Below are 13,985 nucleotides of genomic sequence, written 5' to 3'. Positions count from 1 at the left end.
CCTGCTACCCAGTCTGGCATAAACACACACAAACCAAGCACCAGCGTCTTCTTTCTCACACACATAAACACTGCCCCCCACCTCCATATCCCTCTCTCACACACAGAGACATGCCCACCAGCTAATCCCTCTCCCTGCCCCACAATGATTCTTCTCCATCCCCTCTCTAACCTCTTTGCTTTGTCTGCTGCAGGTTCACCCCCCCCCCCTCCCCTACTGTCCCTGAATGACAAGAGGGGAAGGGCTGGAACAGGGAGCTTGAGGTTATTCTGCTAAGAGAGATTCAGCTCACCTGAGAGACAGCAGATCTTCAACAGGCCAGCTGCCCACTCACATTTTTGCCACTTTAGTCACAAACCTAGGGGCCGATGCAATACAGTGCGCTCAGCTGAGCGCACTGTATAATCCGCAGTCAGACGAGGGTCAAACAGGTGCTAATCCACCCCCTAATGCAATAGGGGGATTAGCGCCTATTTAACGCGCGTCCGATGCGGAGTGAATGGGATAGCGCTCATCACGTGCAAATGCATGTGAATGAGGCTATTACGCATTCACTCAGACGCATGTTTATCGCTCAGCTATTAACGCCTGCCTAAAGCAGGCGTTAATAGCTGAGTGCATTGAAAAAAAGAGAAAAGCAGAAAAAACTGCTTTTCTGTACTTTTTTAAAATTTAAAAATAAATAAATAAATAAACCTCTGCCGGCCGCTCTGAAGACCGACGCAGATATGCTCGGCGTCGGTTTCCATAACCAGCTGGCTGCATTATGAAAACTGATGCCGGTATACTCAGACTGCCGATAACTGCGGGGTCGCGTTAGCCAGGAGGCGCTCGCTAAGGTCGTGCAAGCGACCCTAGCGCCTCCTTGCTAGCGCGACCCCCCTAATTTGTTTATTGCATGGCGCCCCCCCTTGCGGGCACCATGCACACATTAAGAAAGCGGGCGCTGAAAAGTCAGCGCCCGCTTTTCTGTACTTTGCGTTGGCCCCCTAGTGTGCAAATCCAGGCCTGAGCTCGTTTCAAAGTGCCACTGCAGACTTCTGCTTCCTTTCCTGCCCTTTTTGTTCCCTGGAGTTCTTGACGCAGCTTGCAGAATCATCAGGGGCAAGCAGGGAGAGGCATACAAAACATGTGTGTGTATATGTGTGAGGAAGTATGTGGTAAGTGGGGGGATATAATAACTAAAGGCACCAGTGCATGAGGATGACAAATGGCATTATTCGAGAATTCAAGTGTGTCTGACTAAGAGGATTTCAGTCCTGACACTGCTGCATCACCTGCAAACTTTAAAATAATAATAGAGAAACTCACTCTGCAAGGAAGTCCCCTGGAGTTTTCGCCGAGTGTTCAGCAGCGTCTATGTGTTAGTGCATCTGTAATGAAATGATTGTTTCATGAGTTAGTTAGACCACCTTGTGGTAAAAACTCAGCACTACAGAATAAGGCTCAGTAGATCTCATGCAGAGCTTGCAATAGAACACAGCTACAATCATATCCTAAAATGCTTTGTTTTACAGATTTTTTTAAATGTCAGCACTGAAAAATAAGCAGTCACACGTAACCAACTGAACCAAGTATTCTCAGTATAACAAAATATTTTCCCAGAACATCCTCAACATCATCCCTATCCATTTCTGATTACCTATGGCTCCAAACTGAGAGAAAACCAAGAATTGTATTCACATCTGGCACAGCAGTACATAAGGAGGGTCATTTTCAAAACAAATTTACTGGGATATTAAAAACTGGAAGTGAAAAAGGCTCAATCATTCCAAAATTTACGTTCTGGCAACACTTGCCTTAATCCATGTAATCATCCTGAGCCAGAAGAAAAAATATTCAGAAAACTTTACAAAATATTTTTAATCAAAAAAGTATTTTTACCCCAAAAATGTGATCTGTGTGAAAAATGATCGAAAATACGAATGAAAAATATTCTTTATCAATGTCATTTTGTAAACTCTGCGGATTTAAAGTATTTATCAACACAATGATGGGGCCACTTGGCAATAGTGATCACAACATGCTCAAATTTAAACTAATAACTGGAAGGGGGACAATAAGTAAATCTACAGCTCTAACACTAAATTTTCAAAAGGGAAAATTAGATAAAATGAGGAAAATGGAAAAAAACGGAAAGGAGCAGCAACAAAGGTCAAAAGTGCTCAACAGGCATGGACATTGTTTAAAAATACAATCCTAGACACGGAGTCCAGATGTAATCCACGCATTACGGTGGAAAGAAGGCAAAATGATTACCGGCATGGTTAAAAGGTGAGGTGAAAGAGGGTATTTTAGCCAAAAAAAAATCCTTCAAAAATTGGAAGAAGGATCCATCTGAAGAAAATAGGAAAAAGCATAAGCATTGTCAAGTTAAGTGTAAAACACTGATAAGCCAGGCGAAGAGAGAATTTGAAATTAAGTTGGCCTTAGAGGCAAAAACTCATAACCTATTTATTTATTTAAAAACTTTTCTATACCGTCGTTTAGTAGTATACCATCACAACGGTTTACAGATAGGCACATAATTGTTGTGTTTGTGGCATTGTGTGGATCCTTAGTCGCTGTGGAGATGACTCCTCCCATGGAGAGGGGCCCCGTGGGGAACCACAGCAATAGGCTAAGCGCAGATAGCGGACACTTGTAGGTGGAAAGCTTTATTGTACTGCTGTAGATAGATGGTATGAGGCAAGAAGGAAAGGCACTGGAGTCCAGCAAGGTGCCAATACGTTCTGACAGTCTCAGAAGTAGAAGTCTCACCCAGATGTTCAAGGTAGATAAGAACCCGCGGTGCGGGATAAGCCGAGCCTGGTGGGTGGAGTTGGAGAACCGGATCGTAGAGCTACTCACTGGAGCGTAGTGCAAGCATCTTCCTGGCAAATGAAGATGGTGGGACCAAAGGTCCATGGTGCAGGATACACTGGACTGGTAGGTCCTCGAGGAGCAAGGACCTGATAGTACGGAAGATCCTGAAATAAAGAGAGAGACCCCTGAGGAGCGGTTGTCAAGTTAGTAGAAACCCCGAAGGATAGTAGGAAGCGAGAGGCCCCCGAGGAGCGGGTGCCTAGAGCTTCGTCAGGAGCGAGATTCCCCGGAGGGTAGCGAGGCGTCTAAGCAAGCAGCTTAGAGCAGTCAGAATAGCTAAACCGAAGTCCTTGCTAACTCAAAGTAGGTAGCGTAGTAGAGGCTTACATACCCGGAGGTACTGACGTCATGCAGTAGGGATGTCCCTGAGGTTCCCGCCATGATGTGTACATAGGCGTAGGCAATGTGCACGCGTACCCTAGGAGGCCACAGAAAGGAGCATGGCGGACTGGGACGCCCATGCTGAGTTGGAGACGCCAAGGGTTTCGGCACCGGAGGCAGCCATCTTGCCCAAGGAGGAGGAAAAGGGAAGAAAAGAGGTAAGGCAGAGCAGTCGCAGCCGTCTGCGACCGACGGACGCAACAATAATAAAACGTTTAAAAATATATCCGAAGCAAGAAACTTGTGAGGGAGTCAGTTGGACCTTTAGATGATCGATGGGTTAAAGGAGCTCTTAGGGAAGATAAAGCCATTGCAGAAAGACTAAATGAATTCTTTGCTTCATGAGGATGTTGGGGAGATACCAGTTTTGGAGATGGTTTTCAAGGGTGATGAATCAGATGAACTGAACCAAATCACTGTGAACCTGGAAGATGTAGTAGGCCAGATTGACAAACTAAAAAGTAGCAAATCACCTGGACCGGATGGTATGCATCCTAGAACATAAGAAATTGCCATGCTAGGTCAGACCAAGGGTCCATCAAGCCCAGCATCCTGTTTCCAACAGAGGCCAAACCAGGCCATAAGAACCTGGCAATTACCCAAACACTGAAGGAACACAAAAATGAAATTTCTGATCTATTAGTTAAAATTTGTAACCTATCATTAAAATCATCCATTGTACCTGAAGACTGGAGGGTGGCCAATATAACCCCAATATTTAAAAAAGGCTCCAGGGGCGATCTGGGAAACTCCAGTGAGCCTGACTACAGTGCTGGGAAAAATAGTGGAAACTATTCTATAAATCAAAATCATAGAGTATATAGAAAGACATGGTTAATGGAACACAGTCAAAATGGATTTATCCAATGGAAGTCTTGACTAACAAATCTGCTTCACTTTTTTGAAGGGGTTAATAAACATGTGGATAAAGGTGAACCAGTAGATGTAGTGTATTTGGATTTTCAGAAGGTGTTTGACAAAGTCCCTCATGAGAGGCTTCTAAGAAAACTAAAAAGTCATGGGATAGGAGGTGATGTCCTTTTGAGGATTACAAACTGGTTAAAAGACAGGAAACAGAGTAGGATTAAATGGTCAATTTTCTCAGTGGATATGGGTAAACAGTGGAGTGTCTCAGGGATCTGTACTTGGACCAGCGCTTTTCAATATATTTATAAATGATCTGGAAAGGAATACGACAAGTGAGGTTATCAAATTTGTGGATGATACAAAATTATTCAGAGTAATTAAATCACAAGCGGACTGTGATTCATTACAGGAGGACCTTGCAAGACTGGAAGATTGGGCATCCAAATGGCAAATGAAATTTAATGTGGACAAGTGCAAGGTGTTGCATATAGGGAAAAATAACCCTTGCTGTAGTTACACCGATGTTAAGTTCCATATTAGGAGCTACCACCCAGGAAAAAGATCTAGGCATCATAATGGATAATACTTTGAAATAGTCAGATCAGTGTGCTGCAGCAGTCATAAAAGCAATGTTAAGAATTATCAGGAAGGGAATGGTTAATAAAATGGAAAAATGTCATAATGCCTCGGTATTGCTCCATGGTGAGACCACACCTTGAATACTGTGTACAATTCTGGTCGCCGCATCTCAAAAAAGATATAGTTGCGATGGAGAAGGTACAGAGAAGGGCTACCAAAATGATAAAGGGGATGGAACAACTTCCCTATGAAGAAAGGCTGAAGAGGTAAGGGCTGTTCAGCTTGGAGAAGAGACGGCTGAGGTGGGATAAGATAGAGGTCTTTAACGAGTAGATATGAATCGGTTATTTACACTTTTGGATAATAGAAGGACTAGGGGGCACTCCAAGTTAGCAAGTAGCACATTTAAGACTAATTGGAGAAAATGTTTTTTCACTCAACGCACAATAAAGCTCTGGAATTTGTTGCCAGAGGATGTGGTTAGTGTAGTTAGTGTAGCTGGGTTTAAGAAAGGTTTGGATAAGTTCTTGGAGGAGAAGTCCATTAACTGCTATTAATCAAGTTTACTTAGGGAATAGCCACTGCTATTAATTGCATCAGTAGCATGGGATCTTCTTGGTGTTTGGGTACTTGCCAGGTTCTTGTGACCTGGTTTGGCCTCTGTTGGAAACAGGATGCTCTGCTTGTTGGACCCTTGGTCTGACCCAGCATGGCAATTTCTTATGTTCTTACAACATTGATTGGAACACTCTCACTCTATTGAAGATGTCAAATTATTTATTCTTTTTCATTTACACAATACCGGTGGAGGTAATGTTTCTTTACTTCTATGGCGCCGTGAACAACAGTTTATTTTCGAATGGCAAATCTTGTTGCCCTATGGATTGAATTCAGCTGTAGAATGGGAGGCTTTTCTATAGTATTCACATCCATATATATTCTCATGCACCCCTTTAAAGTTACCACCCTAGTGCGAAGATAGATGTGTTTTAATCATAAATTGCAAATATAGGTCTTTTGGTTGATTAATATTTCATTTGTCCTGTTTATTTCCTGGTGAAATTGGTCACAGTGCTCATCACACTGCTCCACAGTTTGGTGGAAAAAAATCTAAATGAGAGTGCAAAAAATGTATCTTTAATGACATGTTGCAACCAAGGCTTTTGTATGCCTTGAGGGATTTTCCATCTACTCCACGTAGTTGTCTGCCTTGTTGTTTCCGAGAAAATTTGTTACCTTTAACTGGAACACCGTCTTTTTCTTGCCATGTAATGCATGGTTAAATGCATCATCTCAAAGAAGTTCATGAATTTGAGGGCCAACAAAGACACCTTCATTTATCTTAGATTCACTTAACCTTGGAAATTTAATATCAAGGTACTCAAAAGATGCTTTAGTTTGCTTTAGTTTCTAGAGCTGATCTAGGGCAATTTGTTCAGCAGAGTGATGTAAACTGTTATGATTGCATCATCCATGACTAATAGGAATAATATAATGCAATTTATATCATGTATGATGCAATACGAGCTTCAGATTGCATCAGTCATTGTTGTGCCTAAAAAGCAAGTACTGTCCAAACCTAGTGAGAGATATATTCATAGATTAGATTCAGGCAAAGATGTATATTGGCAATTTTTTGTTTAATTTGAGATCCTGTCCCATCTTAAGTCACTTATCCTCTGCAATTCCAAAGTCAAACCTCGTACCTACTGACCCAGTAGCATATCTTGAAAACTAAAGCCAATCAACAATTTTAAGCATCATTTTCATTTTCAATGACCCAGATTTAGTAAAGTTCATTACATTCAATTCAAAAGTATTTTGGCTCTAGACCAGTGTAATTTATGCGGGCTGTAAGAAGTATAACCCCAGACAGCAATTTTAAAATACTCTCATAACTTTGTGGCAGATTTTCAAATATAAAACTACCCAATAGTTTGTGTTGGAAAATGCAACTAAAATTATGAAGATAAAAAATACCCATATATACTTATGCCTGCCATTTCTGCAGCATGACTTGTTTATTTTATTTATTTATTATTCTTATTTAGCCCTCACCTTTCCAGCATTTTCTCAAAGCAGGGGGAAAAATATGTATATATGGAATAGCCAAAATATACATGCCTGGTGTCATTTTTATAAGTAGGTTTCTCCTCCAACCAAAACACGGTCCTGTTATGTTTGGCAGGCCACAGCATGTCCCCGCAACCAGCCACAATCATTCCCGGGAGTCTCCAGTGATGCTATTGTTGTGACAGGGGCACTGCCGCCATGCTTTCCCTGCCGGTCCCCTTACGCATGCGCCAATACTTGGAAGGCCCCATGGCGGGAAAATGCTGAAGGTGCCGGGAGATGACATTAGCGCTGGTTGGGGATTTTAACCCCAGCTGTGCTCCCAGCTGGTGTCATAGCAACAGGTCCCGTTGCCTACTGCAGCACATGTTGCTTTTGTTCCTGCTTGTTCTCGCCTTGTCTCATCCAGCCTGCCTCACCTTGCCTCTCCTGTCAGCCTCACCTGGCCTCTCCAGTCCTGCCTTACTTCGTCTTGTCCAACCTGCCATGCCTTGCCTATCTTGCTCGTTCAGTCCTCTTTGTCTCTTTTCTGCCTTCACCTCGGACTGACTTCTGGATCTCACCTTTTGCCTGGTCTTTGACCACTCTTCGCTCACCACCTGCCACTGACCCAGACCCAGACCTCATTGCTTGCTGCCTGCCCTGACCCATCTTTGGTGTATCGCTCTGATTGCTGCTTGCCCAGACCCAGCCTGGCCCCGGACTGTCTTTCTCTCCTTACCCTGTGGGACCATCGCTTTCTGGCTCCCGGAACCCAAGGGCTCAACCTGAAGGGAAAGGGGTTTGTAAAGGTGAAGCTCCTGACCAGTCCCATCCCAGGATACATTCACCAGCTGTCTGTGTGAGCCTAGGCTGTGCCAACCACATCACAGCTTTAAGGGTCCCCCTTCCTTACAGATTGCTGATGCTATGGACCTGGAAAACTTGTCTGCCCTTCAGGCCATTCCAGGGCTCACCCAGCATCTTCAACAGCAGTAAAGCATCTTGGATCAGATAACCAGCATGCTCGAGAAACTTGCTATAAGAATGGATATCATGCAACCTACACCTCCTGTGCCAGTTCCACATCCTGCAGTTCTGAGGCCCACTCTGCAGTTGCCACCACCCTCCCATTATCATGGGGACTCTAAGGAAAACAGGGACTTCTTGAACCAGTACAGGATGCACATTGAACTCCAGACAGCCTCATTCCCTACTGATCAAGGCAAATCCTATCACTCCTAGGTGGTACGACTCTTGCAAGGGCCTTCCTACTGTGGGAGCATGAGGATCCCATACTCCAAGATCTACAGATGTTTCTTCACCAGTTTCACCTCGTCTTTGACGAACAAGGCCATGCCTTGTTCATGGTGGCAGAGCTCCTTCATATTCAACAGAGCACTTGCACCATAGGAGTGTATGCAATCCAGTTTTGTACTCTTGTTTCTCTTGGGGAGACGATAACTTGATGGCTATCTTCTGGCAGGGACTGTCAGGCTGGATTAAAGATGAGCTAGCCGACCGCAATGTTCCAGCCACCTTGGATGCCTTGATTGCTCTGGTCACCTGGGTAGACCAGAGATTTCAAGAGTGGGCTCAGGAATGTAGGACCTCCTGGCATCCTATCCAATTGGCTCCCCGATTTCAGCACCCTCCTGTGACCCCACTCAGTCAAAAAACAAAATCGGTAGAGGAACCCATGCAATTGTGACGTTCAAAACTTTCTTTGGAAGAGAAACAGAGGCAACGACAGCTCGAACTGTGTCTCTATTGTGCCAATCAGGGGCACGTTACCTCTCTTTGCCCCGAGAAGACGGGAAACTCCTGCACTTAGGGTTGGTTGGAAAGGCAACTCAAGGTCAGATATCCTCCTCTCCACAACTGCCTGTACCTGTGTGCCTGTTTATGGAGATCTCCTCAATCTACATTGAAGTCTTCCTCAACTCCGGGGCAAATGGGAACTTTATAGAAGAATCACTAGTCCACGAGCATCACATATCCACAATTTCTCTGGATGTAGTTACCATCTCCTCTGTCTATGGGGATCCTCTCCTGGGCCGACTCACTGAGGTGACTTTGCCAATGTATTGACCTTCTCCCAAAAGATTTTGGTAAGAGAACACACCCAAAAATAATATCCCAAAGTACCCCCCCCTCCAGATGCTTGACATTTAGTGCATATATTGGAATCCAATACACCCATCCTAAATAAACTAGTGAGGGGCAAATAAGCAAGTTTCAAAAATGTATCTTGCATTTCCCTCATATTAGCGTTCCCCACCAAGCCTGATATTTTCTTAAAAGTGGCAGAAAACTCTGCTTCTGTTAACATAAGAGGTAATTCCACTTTCCATTTACATAGCAAAGGTCCTGACAGAACTCCCTCATCTAATTTCCAAAGAGCTCTGTGCCAGCGAGAGATACCCATCCTCTCTCTCTCTTTTCTCGAGTGGGAAAAATCCCTCGAGCCTATCCTTAAATCCTTCTGTGAGATTAGTAAATGTTAAAGTCCAAATATAATGCTTTAATTGGATGTAAGTGAAATCATGCGTAGGAGAAAGCCCATAAATAATTACCAAGTCCAGAAGGGGAAGAATCTTGCCCTCCTCACCCACCACGTGTGCCACATTTCTAATCCCTTTTTGCAGAGGCGTAACGAGGGTCTCTGGCGCCTGGGGGCCAATACATTTCTGTTGTCTAACCTGCACCCCCCTTTCTCCCCCACCATCACACCGTCCCCCTGCCAGTGCATCACCACAAGGCACCACTGGGTGGGGGTCTCTTTTCACTGGAGAAGGGTGGGAACCCAACCAGCATGTCACACAGGATTCTGCTGGGTAGGGCCGGTGCTAACTTTTTTGCAGCCCTGTACAAACAATTATAGTGCTGGCCCTTCCTCATTCTTTTTTTTTTTTTTTTTACATTTTAGTTGTTTTCTTTTTCTAATGAGGGTGAGTGCAAGGGTATTAGGCACCCTAAGTGAATCTTACAACTTTCTGCCCAGCCTCCCCCCCCCCCCCCCCCACCAATCACTGGCCCTCTCCACAAACAATTGCAAATTTTGCATTAATAAAAGATTTTACATGAAAAAGGACACTCAAAGTACAATCTTTTGAAATAAAAATATCACAACAGCATGTGCTTTATATTTACATGCACTGCTGTGGTGTCAACCAGAAAATCCTGCATAAAAGCTAAAAATACACTTGGATCACAGAATATTAGGACTATTGTAACACATGTTGGGTGTGGGCTTGGTTCTCAGAAAACTATGGGCAAACTAACCTCTAGATTCATCAAAATGCGTTAATAATGCATGGATAACACCTGCGATAAGAAAAAGGGGAGAGGGAGAGGGAGAGGGAGAGGGAGAAAGAGAAACACTATCTACAAAGCCTCCATAGTAGTCAATTATTTATATATCTACAGGAGGGCCATCTAATAGGTCGAGGTGAGGTGTTGGTTTTGGATGTAGGGGCCAGTTTCTCATGTAAAGTGAGACGTATGAACAGCACAATACACCTCGGTGAAGATTTGACATCATTTGGAGTGAGGAAAGTCTCACAAAGATGCCATTTCTACTATGTTCTCTCACCCTAGCTTGATGGTAAACCACCACCAACACCTCACCTCGACCTATTAGATGGCCCTCCTATAGATATATAAATACTTGACCACTATGAAGGCCTTGTAGATAGACAATCAGTCAGTCTCTCTCTTTCTTTGTCTCTCTCTCGCTCCCTTGCCCAGAAATGGCCGAAATGCAATTCTAAAAATTTATCATGAACTGCGTTATGGCCATTTCGAGCAAATCGCACAGCTTAGTGCCAGGAAAAAAGGTGTAGTTATTTCCGGCGTTAAAACTGTGCGATATTATTCCTCATTTTCATAAATCCCACTCAAACTCCTCCCTGATCCCACCCCTTCCAAAAATTTGCATTTGCGCCTTGAGCTACTGTTATCGCATGCGTTATGGCATTAATGTGAGCCACCATAACGCATTTTGATGAATGACCCTGTAAAATGCAATTACAATATAATAAACCTCGCATTCCAAAACAGCACTAATTGCCAGCACTCAGACAGTTACAATTCTATGAAAAGGTGACCCTGCAAACATTACACCAGGCCCTAAAAACACCAATATACCTCCTATACGGAAAACAGAACAAACCAAACTTCTACAGATCCCTACACTGAAACAACACATTGGCAGAATATTTCATCTCAATCACACATGCAGAATGCAGACAGACCCTCACCAAACATTGAATAAAGTATAAATGGAAAAGTGCAGTCATAAACAGAACTGAAAACCACAACAAGTCAGACTCCGTATGTAGTGCACCAATAGAAAAACAAAAGTATCATCATTCCTCAGAAAATATCAAACAAAATCAAGAAATATAAAGCATCAATCATAATAGTAAAACCATACTAATAAAAAGAATTAATATTTCAAAAGAGCGGATGAACAGAATAGCATCTAGTAATTAAAAACTCATATTTTTTTAAATTTGCTAAACACCAATACAATATTTCAAAACAGCATACACATCAAATAACACCAGATTAAGTAAAATCAATAAGGATTTTAAAAAATCACTCTCCATACCTGGGAACTTTTGACTTCTGGTCAGCCTGAGATTGTCATGGAGTAGTGGGAAGGGAAAAGAGGTGCACAAACTTTCTCCTTCCTCATATACACACACGTTCATCCTCATGTTCACACAGACACATACCTGGGGTCTTATACAATGCAGCTAGTTGTACTGTAACTTGAATCTCACCAGCCAAAACAGGGGCATTTAAGACCTCCAATTCGGAAGCCGTAAGTTTGGGTAGTTTAAGATTATGGAAATATGAGTCCCTACTTTACAGATAACTATGAGCTTGAGCATATAAAGTTGTTGCTCCCGGTCGCAGACGGCTGCGACCTCTGTTGCTCACCTCTCTTTTCCCTGCACCAGCAATCATTGGAAGAATGGCGGCCTCCGCTTTTAAACGCCACCTTTCCTGGCGTCCCCGGGACGGCATGGACAATCCCGTCCGCCATCTTGAATCGGAGAATACCTAGGGCACACACGCGCGTCAGGCCCTCTCTTATACACGTCATGGCGGGAACCTTGGGGGCATCCCCTCTGCATGACGTCATCCGCCAGTGTATTTAAGCTATCCGGCCTATACTTCCTACGAGTTAGCAAGGACTTCCTTCCTGCTGAATTCCACTCTACTTTGGAGATGCTTCGCTATTCACTACTCTGATCGTTTCCTGAACTTCGGGAATTGGTCACTACAGGTACCCGCTCCTTGGGGGCCTTGTCACGTTCCAGTTATCCGCTCCTCGGAGAACCTTCCTGCCTGGAGAATCCATCTACCCTTGATTGGGACCCAGCCTCGTTCAGTCTTGTGAGTACGCTTCACGCTTGCTACCATCTTGCTGACAGAACCTCCGGTGTATCCCGTGTCTCGGGCCACTACCGTGCTCGCCTCAGCAAACCATCTTCTACACTTCAGAGTGAGAACCTTCATCTACCCAGCTCTGCTGTCCTCCTGCACTTCTCTTACCAACGACTGTGCTGATTCTTGGCGTATCCCGCTCTGCGGGCCACTACCGGATCTACCCTGAGAAGTGTGTCTTCTGGAAGAGGAGTTCCCTGGTGTACCCCATTTCGCGGGCCACTACCAGGCTTATCATCTCTGAGCAACCTTACTACTTTGGACTGTGTCTTCCTTCCCACTTGGTGGGTACTTCACCTACGTTCCAGTCTAATAAAGTCTCATTACTAAATGTGTCAGTCTCAGCTGAGGCCACGCCTATCGTGGTGAGTCCCCATAGGGCTCCTCCCTGTGGATGGAGACAGCTCTCACTACGATCCAGGGTCCACAACCATACCAGAACATAACAGATTGCTAACTCCATGGACCCGGCTCAGGTCTCAGCCCTGCAAGCCATCCCTCGCCTGGCCCAATGTATTGCTGAACAACAGAGGACCTTAGAGACATTGGCTAATGCTTTTAATCAGTTGAATTCCCGACTGAATATTTCTACAATGCCTGATAAAGATGCTTCGCCGCAAGTGGTTTCTGTATGAACTGCAGTACCTTTACCAGCCCCTACTTGCTTCTCAGGAGATTCCCTGTTATGTAGGGGTTTCTCAACCAGTGCTGTATGCACTTCTCGCTATAGCTCATTTACTTTCCTCTAATGTAGGAGCCAAGACTACGTATATCCTGTCTCTTTTAGATGGGAAATCCCTGGCCTGGGCTTCACCTCTCTGGGAATGCAACAACCCAATCCTCAGCGACTTGCCAGGTTTTCTTGCTCTCTTCCAGTCAGTATTTAACGACCCAGCTCACAAGACAGTTGCGGGATCTGCTCTTTTACACCTCCAACAAGGAGCTAAGCCACTTCCGGACTACGTTACTGAATGTAAGACCCTATCTTCAGAGCTCCACTGGGACCTGGGGTGCCTATGTGCAATTTTCCAAGAGGGCCTTAACTCCCGCATCAAGGATGAATTAGCAGAATGTGAATTACCTGACACCTTGGACTCACTCATTGACCTTGCAGGGAGAATTGATCGCTGCCTGCGTGAACGTTCTCAGGAGGTAAAGAGTCCTAAGAAACATCCATCAGGGAGTATGCGCTCACGAGCATCACCTGCAACTCAGACCTTGTCTTCACTTATCACTGAGGAAGATGAACCTATGCAATCAGGCCGCAGCCACTTTACTGCCAAGGAGAGGCACTACTGTAAGAGACTAGGTCTTTGTATGTACTGCGCACAACCTAGCTATGCGGGTCAATCCTGTCCCATCTGTCCGGGAAACATGCAGACCTAGGATCCACTGGAGGACTCTTCCTAGGTCTTACTACCCCATCTCCTCCACTGACTCTCCCAGTCTCAATCATTTCCAGAACTCTTGAATTTCAAACTCTTGCACTTGTAGATTCCGGAGCTGGTGCTCATTTTATACTTAAAAGGCTGGTGGAACACCTAAAGATTCCTATTGTTCTGACACTACTCCGCTGCTTCTCTCCTCTATACACAGCGAGCCACTACCAGGAGAGGATTCCTACACAACGCAACTGATATGTCTGTGCACTCATTCTCTTCATACTGAGACCATCTCCTTTTTGGTCCTTGACAAAGCCATTCATCCAGTAGTACTTGGCCTCCCATGGCTGCAAGACCACACACCTCAGTTTGACTGGGGCACCCTGGAACTATCACAAT

General features: G+C 44.5%; 1 protein-coding gene across 2 annotated transcripts in view; it reads right to left on the bottom strand.

Annotated features, from left to right (window-relative positions):
* The window catches only part of ALPK1 (alpha kinase 1), a 217,454-nt gene that overhangs the window by 147,384 nt on the left and 56,085 nt on the right, over positions 1–13,985 (bottom strand). For both annotated transcript variants that reach the window (XM_029596242.1, XM_029596233.1), the window contains exon 2: positions 1,312–1,373. The gene's annotated coding sequence lies outside the window, so the exon portion shown is untranslated. The remainder of the gene's footprint in view (positions 1–1,311; positions 1,374–13,985) is intronic.

The sequence above is a fragment of the Rhinatrema bivittatum genome, chromosome 1 (genome assembly GCF_901001135.1).
Source record: "Rhinatrema bivittatum chromosome 1, aRhiBiv1.1, whole genome shotgun sequence".
Lineage (NCBI taxonomy): Eukaryota > Metazoa > Chordata > Amphibia > Gymnophiona > Rhinatrematidae > Rhinatrema > Rhinatrema bivittatum.
Note: the sequence above shows the minus strand (reverse complement) of the source record. Positions and strands in the feature narration are given on the sequence as shown.